General features: G+C 41.3%; 1 protein-coding gene across 1 annotated transcript in view; it reads right to left on the reverse strand.

Annotated features, from left to right (window-relative positions):
- LOC115646825 (cytochrome P450 7B1) overlaps positions 1-18,624 on the reverse strand; it is a 194,864-nt gene that overhangs the window by 150,271 nt on the left and 25,969 nt on the right. The window lies entirely within an intron of this gene.

Here is an 18,624-nt window from a genome sequence, read left to right on the forward strand (position 1 = left end):
TACACGATTTGTTTCTTGGTTTGTATTCTTATTTCTTGTGCTGTACATACAAACAGGCTGCCACATATTTATGCAGATGGGTCAAAATCCCCCATTTACTTTATATTTTATAAGATGTAAAGTGTTTCTACTTATATCATTTTTGTTTGATTACAAATGGATCAGGATGGTCTGCAATGTAATTAAGTCAGCAATTAATCTATGTTTAACGAGACATATTATTGTACATGTTTAGGATAGCCTTGTGATTAAAACACAAGACTCAGTTAGGAGACTTGGATTCTAAATTCCTGACTCTGCCACAGCCTTCAGTCTAACTTTGGACAAGAAACTGAGGCCACCATCTACTAAATCAATACAAATGTCAGGGGACTTGGTTACACAGGGCCCTTCCTTGCATGGTTCCATTATGTAGCATTAAAAATATATGTATATATCTGTGCCTCAGTTTCCTTATCTGTAAGTTAAGGACAATAATACTCAGTGGTCCCAAATTAATATTTGAAAAGAGTGATGCAGTCCTCAGAGAGAAGGTGCAATGTAAATGCAAAATATTAATGAGTATTGGGTTTATAACCTCCATATCTACACTCTTCCCTTGTATGTGGATGTAGTTTTTACTTTAAGTGCTACAGTAATCCCAGTGCATAATCATTTGTTTCCTTCACTTTCTCATATTACCCTGGCTATGATTCAATTCTAAAATTAACACTGTGTAAGACTACTAGGACTCACCCCTCCTTTAAGTAAATTATCAGTCACTAAAAGGAGCCTAAGTATGTTATTGCTGTCTTCTGGAAGATGCACCCAGAAGTGGATTATAGCCCTGATTCACCCAGATACTTAGACACATGCCTGACTTTAAGCATGTGAATGATCCGGTTGCAGTAAAGACTTCAGTGGGACTACTCACAAGTTTAAGAGGAGGTATGTGTGACGGGTTGGATCACAGAATCCCTCTTGGGAACTGCCAGCCGATGTGCCAAGACGACTTCTACTCCTGCCTTCCCTGCCAGTCTGGGACCTCGGCACCCTGTCTTGCTGCATGACGGTATACCCCATAATGCTTCATGGGAATATGACATAACTGGAATGTTTTGTGCTTCCTGTGCCATGTAACATATCTCTGTAAAGGTTATGGTCCATTATATCTATTCATCCTATTTGTACACATATATCATCTTGTACTTGAGGTTAAGAATATTGGCTGTATACTTGCTTGATTTCTAAGTAAGCTTTGTGAGGCATTTGGTCAGCTTCTTTAGGAAGGAATTCGCAAGGTTAAGTACCCGATCAGGAAGCACTTGGGGAACAATGCATCTTGGAATGCTCCAGTCCACATAAAAAGTCTTCCTGGAGACATACAAGATACCATGTGGACAATGGCTTCTGCCTGTAAAGACTGAGTCATGCGTGGACATGTGACTTGCCCAGGTGACTCCAGAACTCCATCTTGGAGCTGGACTTTGCATCGGAGTGAGGAGGGGGTCTCCACCCACAAGAGAAAGTCTATTTAAATTCCTGGGAGACCCCTCCATTTTGTCTTCAGCTGGCTAAAGAGAGAGCCTCTCTACCCCGCAAGATACTGGAAAGAAACTGGAACAAAGGACAGTGTGCAAGGGAGTGAGTGATTGCTGGAACCAGGCTAAAAGGAGATTAGTCTGGAAAAGGGAGCATTCTGGAATTGGTGAAGATCTTGTCTGTATTCAGTTTAATTAGACATAGATTTGCGCATTTTATTTTATTTTGCTTTTAGTGACTTACCTTGTTTTGTATGTTACTACTTGGAACCACTTAAATCCTATTTTCTGTATTTAATAAAATCACTTTTTACTTGTTAATTACACTGGTCTACAATTTTTGAGAAGTCGTCTGTTTCAGAGATAAAATGTGATATTTATTATGTATTTTGATGTGCTGAATTCAAATATGACAATTAAAACAACTGATTGGCTACTGTTTCTGAGATATTTAAGCTTTTACATTTTATGTATGTCTATGTATATTGTGTAGATAGTAGAGTTTTAATCATAAATTGTAAACCTACGTCTTTTCATGTGTTTATGGTTGCTTTACATGATAATATTTCACCTGTCCTGTTTATGTAACACTTTAAAAATCAGCAAAAGGGTTATATAAATAAAATTGATTATGAAACAAAAGGCAAAAAACTATTATGTACATAGTTTAGTCCTATTCAGTGTCTACTCGGCGCTTCTTGGCTTGTCTCTTGTATTCATTAAATGGAGCATCTCTTGTCACTGTCCAGCAATAGTCTGCAAGCATTGATGGGCTCCATTTGCCCTGACAGCCTGCCAGGAGATTCCACTGCGGTAGTCTGGAGCCCAACAGCTCTGCCTTACTCTTGGGTAGTTCCAAATCCCTGACAAAGTCATTCAGTTCACCTTGTGTTATGAGGAGAAGGATGGGAGAAAATGTGGGTCCTGTGACATTGATGGTTCAGGACCAGACGTTTCATCCTCTTCCTCTTCCTCGTCTGACTCAAGTGAGAATGATTCTGGTGCATCAGGAACCGTCAGTCCTTCTCCGTAGGGTACTGGGCGTATAGCTGATGGAATGTTTGGATAATGCACAGTCCACTTTTACTTCTTTGACACACCTTTCCCAACTGGAGGCACCATGCAGAAGTAACAATTGCTGGTATGATCTGTTGGCTCTCTCCAAATCACTGGCACGGCAAAAGGCATAGATTTCCTTTTCCTGTTCAACCACGGGCCAAGATTTGTTGCACAAGTGTTGCAGCATATGTGTGGGGCCCACCTCTTGTCCTGATCTCCAATTTTGCAGCCAAAATAAAGGTGATAGGCTTTCTTAACCATAGTGGTTATACTGAGCTTTTGTGATGCAAAAGTCATTTCACCACAAACATAGCAGACGTTATCTGCACTGTTCACACAAGTACGAGGCATCTCTGCTCACTTTGGCTAAACAGAAATGTGTCCCTTTGCAAAATCAAACACTGACAAATAAGAGAGGATGACACTGTATGATTTCTAGAGCTGATATAGGGCAATTTGTTTAGCAGAGTGATGTAAGCTTCGTTATGATTGCATCATCCATGACTTCTAGGAAGAACATGATGCAATTCATATTATGTATGATGCAATTCCAGCTTCAGATTGCATCATTCATTGTTTTGCCTAAAAAGCAAGTACTGTCCAAACCCAGTCATAGATTTATTCATAGATCCAGTCAAAGATGTATTTTAATCATTTCTGGTTCAAATTGAGATCCCTTCCCTTTATAACTCCCTTATCCTCCGCCATTCCCAAGTAAAGGGTCATATATACTGACCCAATAGCATATCTTGAAAACTAGAGCCAATCAACAATTTTAAGTATCATTTTCGTTCTCAGGGTACATCTACACTATGGGATTATTCTGATTTTACATAAACCGGTTTTGTAAAACAGATTGTATAAAGTCGAGTGCACATGACCACACTAAGCACATTAATTCGGCAGTGTGCGTCCATGGTCCAAGGCTAGCGTCGATTTCCGGAGCGTTGCACTGTGGGTAGCTATTCTGTAGCTATCCCATAGTTCCCGCAGTCTTCCCCGCCCCTTAGAATTCTGGGTTGAGAGCCCAGTGGCTGATGGGGCAAAAATCATTGTCGCGGGTGGTTCTGGGTAAATGTCGTCAGTCATTCCTTCCTCCGGGAAAGCAATGGCAGACAATCATTTCGCGCCCTTTTTCCCTGGATTGCCCTGGCAGACGCCATAGTACGGCAACCATGGAGCCCGTTCACCTTTTTTTTTTTTTTTTTTTACAGTCACCGTATGTATACTGGATGCCGCGGACAGAGGCGATACTCCAGCGCTACACAGCAGCATTCATTTGCTTTTGCATGATCGCAGAGATGGTTACCAGTCGTTCTGTACCGTCTGCTGCCAGTGTAATTTGGCAATGAGATGACGGTTATCTGTCCTTCTGTGCTGTCTGCTGCTATCATGGGTGCCCCTGGCTAAGATCGGCTGGGGGCGCAAAAGCAAAACTGGGAATGACTCCCCAAGTCAATCCCTCCTTTATGGTTTCTAAAGATAGAGTCAGTCCTGCCTAGAATATGGGGCAAATGTACTAGAGAAGCAGTGTATCAGAGAGTACAGCTGCTCTGTGTCAGATCCCGCCGAAATGATGAGCTACATGCCATTCATGGGAGATGCCCCTTCAACAACCCCACCCATTGCTTCCCTCCTGCCCCAACCTTCCTGGGCTACCGTGGCAGTGTCCCCCCCATTTGCGTCATGAAGTAATAAAGAATGCAGGAATAAGAAACACTGAGTTTTTAGTGACATAAAATGAGGGGGATGCAGCCTCCAGGTGCTATGATAGTCCAGGCAGGACATTAGGCAGTGTGGGGGAGAGGAGCCCAGCATCCCACTGCTATGATAGTCCAGGCAGTACAGAATCTTTTCTTTTCACATGAAAGGGAGGGGGCTGATTGAAGCTCAACCCCCAGTTGCTATGATGAAGACGGTTACCAGCTGTTCTGTACCATCTACTGGGAATGACCGGGAGTCATTCCTATTTTCACCCAGGTGTCCCCAGCCAGCCTCACCTGAAGTCAGCCAGGAGCACTCACGGGTTGATAAGAAGGACGGTTACCAGTCCTACTGCACCGTCTGCCACCAGGGAGGGGAGAGGAGCGGATACTTCTCTTCACTGCTGCAGCATCGCGTCTACCAGCAGCATTCAGTAGACATAGGGTGACACTGAAAGAAGTCAAGAAATGATTTCTTTCCCTTTTCTTTCACGTGGGGAGGGGGGAGTAAATTGACAAGCTATTCCCTGAACCACGCCGGACATTGTGTTTGAACCTACAGGCATTGGGAGCTCAGCCAAGAATGCAAATACTTTTCGGAGACTGCTGGGGACTGTGGGATAGCTGGAGTCCTCAGTACCCCCTCCCTCCCTCCATGAGTGTCCGTTTGAGTCTCTGGCTTCCCGTTATGCTTGTCACACAGCACTGTGTAGCCTGTAGATTTTTTTTTCAAACACTTTGGCATTTCGTCTTCTGTAACGGAGCTTTGATAGAACAGATTTGTCTCCCCATACAGCAATCAGATTCAGTATCTCCCATATGGTCCATGCTGGAGCTCTTTTTGGATTTGGGACTGCATTGCCACCCGTGCTGATCAGAGCTTCACGCTGGGCAAACAGGAAATGAAAATCAAAATTTTGCGGGGTTTTTCCTGTTTACCTGGCCACTGCATCCGAGCTGAGATTGCTGTCCAGAGCGGTCACAGTGGTGCACTGTGAGATACCGACCGGAGGCCAATATCGTCGATTTGCGGCCACACTAACCCTAATCCGATATGGTAATACCGATTTTAGTGCTACTCCTCTCATCGGGGAGGAGTACAGAAACCGATTTAAAGAGCCCTTTATATCAATATAAAGGGCCTCGTAGTGTGGACGGGTACAGCATTAAATCGGTTTAACGCTGCTAAAATCGGTTTAAACGCATAGTGTAGACCAGGCCTCAGTGACCCAGAATTAGTAAAGTTGGACTACATTTATTTCAGAAGCATTTTGACTGTAGAGCAATATTATTAATTAGTATATTAATACCTGGGGGAGCAAACAGCCATGCATGTCTCTCTATCAGTGTTATAGAGGGTAAACAATTTATGAGTTTACCTGCATAAGCTTTATACAAGATAAAATGGATTTATTTGGGTTTAGACCCCATTGGGAGTTGGGCATCTGAGTGTTAAAGACAGGAATACTTCTGTTAGCTGCTTTCAGGCAAACCTGCAGCTTTGGGGCAAGTAATTCAGACCCTGGGTCTTTATTGGAGCAGACGGGCATGTCTGGCTCAGCAAGACAGGGTGCTGGGGCCCCGAACTGGCAGGGATGGCAGGGGTAGAAGTAGCCTTGGCATTTCGGGTGGCAGCTCCCAAGGAGGGTTCTGTGATCCAACCCATCACAGGATGTACTCAAGTATCTTGCTGAATTGTGTTCTATGGCAGGATTCATGGTCTTGGGCTGTGCGCCTGAAGGAGGCCCATGGACCCTCAAAGTTTGAATCTCAGGACAAACAGAGGAGGCCTGCTCCCAAACACATGAGGAAAGGAGGAAGCAATACTGGCAGAGCATGGAGTCAGAGGGCTTTATGCAATTTAGCAAGGAGAAGGGGTGGATTTTCATGTGTTAGGGTTCTGGTCAGGTTGGATCTGCACTCCATTTAGTCTTAATCCATCACTGGACACTGTCAATTGAGTCTAAAACATAGGTTGACAACAAGGGAACAGAGATTATATTCCTTACCGATAGTCCATCCTTTAGTTATGATTCATGTTATGATTTTTAATTTATGAGACAGGTGCCAGAGTACTGGATGGATGTCTGTATTTGCATTTGAAAAATCTGCATAAATTATATCCCCCTTCCATATTATCAAAACTCTAAACGTAAAAACCGTGTTCCATCTTGGAAATGATGAAAGTAACTGAGCTGAAGACCATCTTCTAATTTCCAGGACAGATCAGCAGTGATTGCTGAGGACTTTAAATATCCCATTTCACTCATCTATGGATCGTTAAAAGCCATGGTAAATATCACCAGCCAAAAACTCCTCATTAATAAATTTATTCATACAGGACCAAAAAGTTCCCTGAAGGCTACTTAATCCAATGAGATCTTTGTTTTAACCCCTTCAGTTCTGCATTAAACCATCAGAACAAATAAATAATACTCAGTTCTTAAAACATACATGGGGTGAGCTACATTGGTCAACCCTCGAGTGGTTAAAGAATTAAATCACAAGGCAAAGCAGTCTTCTTCATACTAAGAGTTCGCTATAGAGGAGGTAAATTATATATGTAGTTAGGATTCAAAAAGACAAATCAGAGGAGGAGGAGGAGGGTTAATAAATCTGTCCTCTGATGAGGATATTCTATTATAAAATCATTTGTAAGAATATTAACCTGTAAAAACAAATTGCTGATGGGTTCATGGGTTGAATGAGACTGTTATGAAGGGCCATTAAATGCAAAAGAGAATAGCTATAACCAGTTAAGGGCTGAAAGCGTAAACTAGAAGTAGATCTTTTTCATTATACTTGCACCATTCACACTGTTACATAGACGTTAACTTATGAGAGCATTTTCATCATGTTCACTGTTTTATAAAGGTTTATCACCCAGTGCCACTCTTTTCTTCCCTTTATGCTGTACAAAAAGAAACCTAAACTTTTTTCCTATGGTTGGGTGTGTTTAATTCCCATCCACCAATTTTTAAATTAGAAATTCATGTCCTATCCACTCTGGAACTCTACAGATGGTTGTTGTAGCTACCAGAAATTGGGAATCATTAGGAAAGAGATAGATAAGAAAACAGAAAATATCATATTTCCACAGTATGCCCACATCTTGAATACTGTGTGCAGATGTGGTCATTCCATCTCAAAAAAGATATATTGGAATTGGAAAAGGTTCGGAAAATGACAACCAAACCAAAACCAAATGAAAACCTAATCAAAATGATTAGGGGTATGGAACAGCTGCTGTATGAGGAAAGATTAATAAGACTGGGACTTTTCAGCTTGGAAAAGAAATAACTAAGGGGGGTGTATGATAGAGGTTTATAAAAATCATGACTGGTGTGGAGAAAATAAATAAGGAAGTGTTATTTATTCCTTCTCATAACACAAGAAGCAGGGGTTACCAAATGAAATTAATAGGCAGCAGGTTTAAAACAAACAAAAGGAAGTATTTCTTCACGCAATGCACAGTCGACCTGTGGAACTCTTTGCCAGATGATGTTGAAGGCCAAAACTATAACAGGGTTCAAAAAAGAACTAGAGAAGTTCATGGAGGATAGGTCCATCAATGGCTATTAGCCAGGATAGGCAGGGATGCAAAATCATGCTCTGAAGTGTCCCGAGCCTCTGTTCGCCAGACGCAGAGAATGGGTGACAGGGGACGGATCACTTGATGATTACCTGTTCTGTTCATTCCCTCTGAAGCACCTGGCATTAACCACTTGCAGGAGAAAGGATACTTGGCTAGATGGACCATTGCTCTGACCCAGTATGGCCGCTCTGATATTCTTATTGGAGAAATAGCATGATTAAGAATAACTGGAGAACTAGTGAGATTATAGTACCACAAGAAATTGAAACATGAGCAATTAAGGGAGGGTAGGGAGAGAGAGATTTTAGTCAGGCTCTTCTGAACTTCGGTTTTTGTTCATTTTTGTTAACATCCATTTAACTCATTAACTCTGTTAATTCAAATAATAAGTTTCAGTCCAGAAACTATCTCTTATTGTGAGTTTAAACAGCACCTGCCATAAACTGAGCGCCTCATCCTGATGGGGATATCTGAGAACCACTGTAAGTAAGTAATAAATAATAAATAAACCTCGAGACACATTTGGGACAAAAGAGCTTTGTTTTTAACAAAGAGACTCAGCATCCCTAACCTCTTGACATTCCTCATACTTTTAAGATAAATCAGGCAATAAACACTTTTTTTTAAAAGTTTCAGAACTTTTTAAACATCGTTAAGGAAGTGTAAACAGGGAAGCTAGCAAAGAGGAAGAGATCAGTGATACGATTAAGATGATACCGACTGGCTAAGCAGCAGTTCTGCAGAAAAGGACCTGGGGATTAATGTGGATGAGAAGCTGTATATGAGTCAGCAGTGTGCCCTTGTTGCCAAGTAAGCTAACAGCATATTGGCCTGCATTAGTAGGAGCACTGCCAGCAGATTGAGGGAAGTGATTATTCCCCTCTATTCGGCACTGGTGAGGCCACATCTGCAGTACTGAGTCCAATTTTGGGCCCCCCGCTACAGAAAGGATGTGGACAAATTGGAGAGAGTCCAGCGGAGGGCAATGAGAATGATATGGGGGGCTGGAGCACATGACTTACAAGGAGAGGCTGAAGAAACTGGGCTTGTTTAGTCTGCAGAAGAGAAGAGTGAGAGGGAATTTGATAGCAGCCTTTAGCTACCTGAAAGGGGGTTCCAAAGAGGATGGAGCTAGGCTGTTCTCAGTGGTGGCAGATGACAGAACAAGAAGCAATGGTCTCAAGTTGCAGTGGGGGCAGGTCTAGGTTGGATATTAGGAAGAACTATTTCACTAGGAGGCTGGTGACGCACTGCAATGGGTTACCTAGGGAGGTGGTGAAATCGCCACCCTTAGAGGTTTTTAAGGCCCGGTTTGACAAAGCCCTGGCTGGGATGATTTAGTTGGTGCTGGTCCTGCTTCAAGCAGGGAGTTGGACTAGATGACCTCCTGAGGTCTCTTCCAACCCTAATATTCTATGATTTTATGATTCTATGATACTAATAAACAGAGCAGTGCAAACTAACTCCTAACAGGAGGTTGAGGTTTCTGTCCATCCCTTCCGCACAAGATGAACGACAATACAAATAATTGGAGAGCTGAGATGTGTATGGAGAGACTGGTTATTCAGGCATCTCTAATATTCAAAACTGTAATATCACAGCACATGCATCATTCCTGCTATCATAATGGAAGAATGTAGGCCATTCTTGGTAAATGATCATGCATGCAGGTTTCAATGTCTCTCTTATACTTCTGTTTTGTTTTCGCCATAACTTGTCCTAAAAAATATACATTGAGTCCTATCAATAGACTATGTGACCACTGGCCAAGATATTTTGAAAACTAAGTTTAACAAGGATCATGGAATATTGTTTCTACTAAAGCCACAAATGACAATAATTTTTTTAATCACGTATACTGTGATCTTATTCCAGATCGGTCTAGTTGACTACTCACAGTGAGCCAAAGCATGTTCTGATCAGACAGACCTGTCCACTGCAGAAGAGAGATGGAAGAATGCCACTTCCATGGCACAGCCCTTATTTCAAAAATTCTACTAGTTACATATATCAGAGGGGAAAATTGATCATGTTTACTATGAAAAGAATTGCTCATTTATTATGAATTCCTTTAGCATATTTCAGATTTTTACTTTTTTGAAAAACAAATGCTCAGAATCAATATTTTAGAAATAATATCAAACAAGAGACCTCTTGGACATATTTCATCATTTCAAAATATACACTTTACACATGTGAAAATGTATCAAAGCCACAAATACTTTGGTCAAGAAGCTTCACCCTTCTTGAATTGACTGATGATATCATATGTTCTAGAAATATTTTTATCATTTGGCATGCTGCTCAGCACCATATGGCATAACACACTAACAAGTGAAAAAGGACTAGTTATATATATATATATAAAGTCATACTTCTATAGAAGTATGAAGACATAGGCACACACTCTATAACTAATACAGTACCAGGAGACCATAAGGAAAGCTAAGAATTTTGAGCCCATTCAAAATCAAAAATTAAATTACAAAATTAAACCATAAAGGTCACTTAAACAAGAGATATAACATCTTAGGAGGAATCTGAACTGAATGTAACACTTACCTTCTCACTCACTATTTAACACTCTTTTCATTAAGCCCTGCAGTTACTGTGTAGGAAATTCCATAGGGAACTAACAATGATGAAATCCACCCCCAGTTTGGGAACAGCCCCTTCGAATTTACTATTCCTGCTTTTGGTATGGAACAGTAGTCACTGTTGCTGCCCCTATTTAGGAAATTTCAATGAACATAAGAACTTAAGAACGGCCATATTGGGTCAGACCAGAGGTCCATCTAGCCCAGTAGCCTGTCTTCCAACAATGGCCAATGCCAGATGCTTCAGAGGGAATGAACAGAACAGGTAACCATCAAGTGATCCATGCCTTGTCGCCCATTCCCAATGCAGCCACATAACACAAATCAAAAAGCCCCTTCTTCAAAGACCCTAATTAAGACATAGGCACTACAGGCCTGTGCTCAGGGCTCTGACTCCTGGAGTCCGGTGATAACATCAGAATCTCAACTTTAAATTTTTAAAAAATTGAGTTTCTAGTGCTCATGTTGGTGAAGAAATGTTCGCAAACATGACCATGCATAACCATCACAGGGGTGTTTGCAGAAAGCCCAAAATAATAGCTCTGAGAGGTGCAGAGCACCCCATTCACGTTAACTCCAAAACCTATCAATCTCGCAGTCCCCACAAATACCAAGGGTGTGACCCTTGCTGCCACGACCCCACTGTGGTTCTTCTATAACAGTGTTTCTCAAACTTGGGATGCCGCCTCTGCCCGCACCGCTTCCAGCAGCTCCCCTTGGCCTGGAGCAGTGAACCGCGGCCAATGGGAGCCACGATCAGCCGGACCTGCGGATACAGCAGGTAAACAAACCGGTCCAGCTCGCCAGGGGATTTCCTTACACAAGCGGCATCCCAAGTTTGGGAAACACTGTTCTAGAACATTAAGCGTAGGTGATGACTGAGTCTTCACTCTTCTGGGATACACCCCAGCCCACTTAACATCAGAGAGCCATGGCCAGGGGAGCTGGAGGGCTCCATCATGCCTAGAATGGAGTGATGGTGGGCCCCCATCAGATGGCTATTTTGTGGGTGGCCCCTGCCACTATCACTTCAGACAAAGGTGGGGCTATGGATGGGAACAAGGGGTCCTTACAGTGGTGAGCCAAGGTGCCTGGATTGCATTAATCTGGCCCTATTTCTCCAAGTCAATCTAAACAGGACTAACACAAAGTCCCTCCTGTCCTCTCCCAGTGCACAGCGATGCAGAAGTTCCCTTAAGCAGCACTTCCATCTTTGCCACCTTGTGGATAAGCAGCACAGAACTCAAGTGGCAGAAGCCCTTGTGCTGGCCCTCAGCCCTGGGTGAATCTCATCCTTAGAGACAGGATTAAAACTGCAGATGTACCGGACTGTCTGGAATTAATTCAGATAGTCACATTTAAATGTTCTTTATAAATTGCAGGTCGGTAATATCTCTAATTCTTTCAGCTTTAGAGGGGATGCAACCTGTTGCTTTCTTTAAGAAAATGCACCAATTTAAAAGAAGCATGTAGTTATTTGGCCTTAATGCATATGCAGAACATTTTTCTCTTTTATTTTTCATTATTTTGGATTAAATGATATTACCAATGGAGTGAAGCAGTGTACTGGATATTTAATTAAAGAGATATGACATGTTCACTCTGAAGGTAGAGAGGAGGGTTGTTCTCTTCTGACAAGGGAAAAGTGAACATTTTAATGGTGAACTACAAAGCAAAACTGAAAACTGAGTTAAGTACAGATTTTTGTTCAGAATGCCCCTACCCACAAGGCTATAGGGGACATCTTCTTGGCCCTTTCTGGTTCAATATTTTCCTAGAATGCGACTGTGACGGTGTATCCCGTAAGTCTTCATGGGAATAAGTTCATGGGAATAAGTTTATATATATATGATATAACTGGAATATGTTTTATGCTACATATACCATGTAACATATCTATGTAAAGGTTATGACCTACTGAATACATTACTCCTATTTGTATGCATGTATCATTTTTGTACTTGAAGTTAGGAATATTGGCTGTATACTTGCTTGATTTCTATTGAGAAAGGAATGTGCAAATTAAATGCCCAGTCAACAACCGCTTAAGCCAGCAATGAACTTGAAGATGCCAATCCACATCAGAGCCTTCCCAGGAGTGAGGCTTGGCTGGTAAGAAACTCAGTCATGCATGGACATGTGACTTAAATCTTACTTTCTGTATTTAATAAAATCACTTTTTACTTATTAATTAACCCAGAGTATGTATTAATACCACGGGTGGGGGCAAACAGCTGTGCCTATCTCTCTATCAGTGTTATAGAGGGCGAACAATTTATGAGTTTACCCTGTATAAGCTTTGTACAGGGTAAAATGGATTTATTTGTGCAGGAGGCCAGAGTAGATGATCATAATGGTCCCTTCTGACCTTGAAGTCTATGATTCTATGATTGTATTTGGGGGTTAGATCCCATTGGGAGTTGTGCATCTGAGTGTTAAAGACAGGAACACTTCTGTAAGCTGCTTTCTGGTTAAGTCTGCAGCTCTGGGGCACTTGCTTCAGACCCTGGGTCTGTGTTGGAGCAGACGGGCGTGTCTGGCTCAGCAAGACAGGGTGCTCGAGTCCCAAGCTGACAGGGAAAGCAGGGGCAGAAGTAGTCTTGACACATCAGTTGGCAGTTCCCAAGGGGGGTTCTGTGATCCAACCCATCACAGTGACATCATAAATACCAGGAAGTCTCAGTGCAACCCAGGCACTCTGTGTACAGTATTTGTGATGTGCAAGAGTGAGGCATTCCAGAAATATATTTAGAGAGCCAGCAACTATAAGATATAATTAAATTAATAATTATATCACCACCACCATTAGGTCCTTCTCTTCCTTGGCCAGCTGCTAGTGCAATTGCTCCCTTTACTCTTAATAACTACCTATTTTAGGCAGATAATATTACGCTGTACATATCTTTTGAAAGCTTTCATGATTCCTTCCTATCCATCCCCTCCACCTTGATCAAGTAAACACAATTCCTCCACTAAAAAGAGTATTTTCAAACATCTTCACGTCTATCTCTTCTCTCTAGACTCAGACCTCTTATTTTCCCCCAACATTTCTAAAGTTTGTATCCTTGTCAACTCTGAACTCTTCTTCCATATATTCCAAGTCTGAAAATGTACCACTACCTCCACAACACTCTTGTGCATGTATTTCAATGTTTCGACTCCTCCACTACTCAAATTCTCATTCAGACCTTCATCTCCTCTTGCCTTGATCTTGCAACTGTTAAAACTTCCATTGACTTCATTCAGTATTGTGGGGTTCTATCTATGCATAAAAGTCAATGAGAGATATATGGTTAAAACACGATGCAATGCTTTGAAAATTTAGAGTTATATATTAGTGCCACAAAAAACATACCCCTCTGATTTCTAAGAAAGTTAAAAACACAGCAATAAAGGTTGTTAGCTAAACAAACCCACTCTAGTAGTTGAGTTGAATGCCAATTAATTTTTATAGTTACATTTTTTTGAGATACTAAAATCAAACTGACAAAACCATTTGTTTTCCCTGCCATAAAGTCAGATAAATCACAGATGATACAGGTTTGAAAATTTGTGTAGGATACATAATAATATGTACACAACAATGCTGACATTTTAACGTCGAACATAGGGAGAAGTGTTCTTGGCCTGGAAGGGAAAAAAAAAAAAAGACCAGCCACCCCATCAAACAATACCAATCCTTACAGGGTGTTGGTAGAGAAAGAAAAAATGGTTAATAACTGATGCCTTTTCATGAAAGCTTGAGGTTACAGACACCTTTTGCATCATATCATGTTCTCAACATCATGTATAGTCTGTATTTATTGGTGGGTCATGGAAAGATAGCCATGAATGGGCATAACCACAGAGAAACTGGGAAGCTGGAAAAGTAGCAGGCTGGAATAAGGGTTAGCTTCCAAAAAATTAATCTAACTTATTTAGATGTTATGGGGCACACACACACAAGATGTATCTACATCCTGCAGTAATTTTTGTCCAGAGAAAAGAATTATGAGAAAAAGAAGGCATGACAAACCAAGCTCTATTGAACTACTTTGTTTCAAAAGTCTACCAGCTTCAAATAATTTTTTGGCAGTAATTATTGCAAATCATTTTAAATACATTATAAATGAAATTACTCTAATATTTATGTACTGTAACTTTTATTTTGAAACACTAGAAGACTAACTATGTCAACAATCTTCTATTCCCCCGGCTCCTTGGAAGTCCTTTATTTTTCACTTCTGACAAAGTCTAAAGGTTCCATCACACTTCATACACCAACACTCTGCTCAACTTTAATGTAAGCTTCACTAGTACGATCCTCCTCACCAAGGAAGAGCTTCCTTAACCAGCTAGAGGAGGAATCACTGTTAAGCAAAGTGAGCTGTTCCCTATACCATAGAAGATGTACTTGCTGGGCCTGATTCTAATTACTGATGTAAATCAAGCATAACTCTGCTGAAGTCAATAGAGGAGTTGAGGTCAATGGAGGTACAGCAATGTTAAAACTGTTGTAGCGAAATCAGAACCAGACTTTTTGTCTTCACAGTGCTTCTAACAGTGACAAAGAGGCAAAGAGAGTGATTTAGATAAGTTTTTAGAGAGAGTTATGTGCCAGGTACCTCTATTTGAATAATGGCAATTTTTGCATGGGTTGTTAGGTATCAGAAAATAATGTACATCTCTCAAGTCCTTATGAATCATCCTATACTTCAAGCAGAGTTTAATATACATCATTCAGTATATGTCACTCCTGAACTTTCCAAGCACTTTAAATGTTCATAATTAAAAACTAAATGTTTCATTGAGGCTTTGTCTACACATTAGGAATTTTAGCCACCAGTGCATCTACAAGCACCACAAGCCTCCTCCAGTTGCCGGCAGCGGCGGCTCCAGGCACCAGCACTCCAAATGCGTGCATGGGGCAGCAAGTCGCAGGGGGTGCTCTGCCGGTCCCTGTGAGGGCGGCAGTTAGGCAGCCTTTGGCTGCTTGCCTGTGAGAGGTCCACCGTTCCCACGGATTCGGCAGCAATTCGGCAGCAGGTACACCGAAGCCGCGGGACCGGCGGATCTCCCGCAGGTACACCGCCGAAGGCAGCCTGCCTGCCATGCTTGGGGCAGCAAAAAAGCTACAGCCGCCCCTGACTGCAGGAACCTCTGGGTGCTGCACTGGAGCTTCCTGCAGCAGGGGGAGGCACTCAAAGATTAATCTGATCTCTCCCGCTACCCCTGACAGCTGCCATGGAAGGGCAAGTCCTGTCCCTCCCCAGCCCAGCCAGGACTTGCAGCTAGGAGCCCCCTGGCTGAGGCACTTCCAGAAGCAAGGTGGAGACCAGATTTCACAGGGAAGGGCTTATTTCAATTTCATGGTCCGTGACATGTTTTTCACAGCCGTGAAATTGGTAGGACCCTGTTTATGAGGTTCCCTGATGGATCCTTTATGGCTCAATGTGCTCCCATCACACATAAAACACATGTCTGGGAGTAACCCAAGTAATTTTAATCTCATCTTGTCTCCTCAGCTAGCCTCTCTTCTCTCTCCAGATCTTCAATTTTGCAGTACAAGAAACTATATTTCAATCCTTTAACTAAATCCTAGTTTAACTTTCTAGTCTAAACTTAATCTTCTAGAACTCTACAGCCATCATCTTCTAGCTTGGCTGCAGCTCTCATGTTTTAGCTGGGGCAGTTTTTCTAAAGTAAAGTTTAGATTAGAAAGTAAAACTAGAAGCTGATTTAAGGAAAAAAAAGTAGAGGAAGAGGATTTCTCCATCACCCTGACTGCCTGTCAATTGTAGTTGGTAGCCTTTTCTGTTGACAAGAAAAAACAAACTGTCTCACTAGGGAGGAAGGAAAAGGGGTCTGATAAATCCACAGAGCCTTACAAAAAGAATTTAAATACATTATTTAACAATATGTACATTCCAAGTAAAAGAGTAATGGTTCTGCCAGTTTCTTCACTACAATTTTATCTTATCCTTCCCAGTATGAAAATGTAGTTCCCAAAAGGAGATTATTTTGTACAAAATAACAAAAAGTAAGATGCTTTAGAAAATTCAATTTAAAATTGAACAATTTTTCAACAACAATCATAGAATCATAGAAATGTAGGGCTTGAAGGGACCTCAAGAGGTCATCCAGTCCAGCCCCCTGCACTGAGGCAGGACCAGGTATATCTAGACCATCGCTGACAAGTGTTTGTCTAACCCGTTCTTAAAAACCTCCAATGATGGGGATTCCACAACCTCCCTTGGAAGCCTATTTCAGAACTTAACTATCCTTATAGTTGGAAAGATTTTCCTAATACCTAATCTACATCTCCTTGGCTGCAGATTAAGCCCATTACCTCTTGTCCTACCTTCAAAACATGTAGAACAAATGATCATAGTCCTCTTTACAATAGTCCTTAGCATATTTGAAAACTGCTAGCAGCTTCCCCCACCGCCACCAGTCTTCTTTTCTCAAGACTAAACATGCCCAGTTTTTTTAAACCTTTCTTCATGTCAGGTTTCTAAACCCCTTTTATTGTTCTTGTTGCTCTCTTCGGACTCTCTCCACAAGTTGTCCTCATCTTTCCTAAAGTGTTTCACCCAGAACTGGACACAATTCTCCAGCTATGGACTCCCCAGTGCCAAGCAGAGCTGGTCAATTACCTCCCAGGTCTTACATAGAATACTCCTTTAGCCTTTTTTGCATCTGCACCACATAGTTGGCTCATATTTCATTTGTGATCTATCACCTCCAGATCCTTTTCTGCAATAATAGTTTCTAGCCCAGGGGTCCCCAACACGCCCACGTCCTGGTCGGCGGTGGAGCATCCGCCAAAATGCCACCGAATTTCAGCAGCGACGCCTCTCGATGACGTCAAAGTCTTACAAAGCACTTAAAGACATATTTAAGTAGGGCTCATAATATCTCTATCAAGCAGGCAAATAAACTCACATTTTACAGATGTTGAAAATGAGGTTCAGACAAAGGAAGTAATTTGCTCATGGTCAGACAGTGAGTCAGTGTCAGAAGCAAGATTCTCCCTCTGTCCACACCTAAACCACAAGACCATGACTCATTTAACTTCTCAGTATACGTGATGGTAGAATTCTTAAATCCTGTATACTTTTGGGTTGGGTGAATAATGAATATCAAATATCCCCATTACAACATGCAAATTATTATTAAAGTTAATGCATGGCAGAACTCTGAAGTTCTGGGCTCTCAAGTCTGTTTTCATTCCTTCAAGGCATGTGGCCTCCAGAGAGACTCATGTTCTTTGGAATTCCCCATGTCTCTTTTGCAAAACCAAAAAACTTAGTTCAAAACAAAAAATCTGTCATTTGTCAAAGTTTTGTAAAACTGAAATTTAGTAAAATAAAAAAAGGTGGTCTATTAAAAGACATCATCTCACCCACCTTCTCTCACTAAATTTAGTAAAACAACATACCAAAGTGAATATTTAACTATTACCTTTCAAGGTCTCTGTATAAATTGTAGGACACGGATAAGGAACTTGGGGCAAAATCTTGGCCCCATTTAAGTCTATGACAAAACTCTCACTGATTTCAATGGAAGCAAGATTTCACCTCTATCCTTTATCTATGATACTGCAGTGACTGATGAGGCATTCTTAGCAATGAACAAGTTATAAAAGTAAATGAAGAGAGCAAGAGGCCTTAAGATTAGGAAATGTCATTTGTACCAGAGCCAGATTGTAGCAATCAAGAGAAACATGCTCCCATATAAACTGATGATAAACAAATAAATTACAAGCGTGAATGACAAGGAAGCTCCCAAAAAGATCAAGGAACTCTTAAATGTATTGATTTTTGTCTCTGTCTAAAACTGTTGAACACCTATCTGATCAACCAGTCAATGAGATTTAGCTGATGTCAAAAAGGGCTTGCCATAAAAATTGTCAGAATCATAGAAATCAGTGGTACCATGGAAGGAAGAGCGGAAGCCCTGAAGTAATTGGGTGTTCTAGAAAAAGTGGGGGATTCTGAAGCTAGACTTAATGAACTCAGAATAATAAAAAGTGATCATGGAGTGTCTCAAGTCACAATTTCTTGCCACACACACAAAAATAAATAAACCCCATAAAACAATGATTATATTAATGCAAAATTACATAATTTTTTTTAGTATCAGCATAGAGCAATTTATAAATGTAGGAA

Source organism: Gopherus evgoodei, chromosome 2 (genome assembly GCF_007399415.2).
Source record: "Gopherus evgoodei ecotype Sinaloan lineage chromosome 2, rGopEvg1_v1.p, whole genome shotgun sequence".
NCBI lineage: Eukaryota > Metazoa > Chordata > Testudines > Testudinidae > Gopherus > Gopherus evgoodei.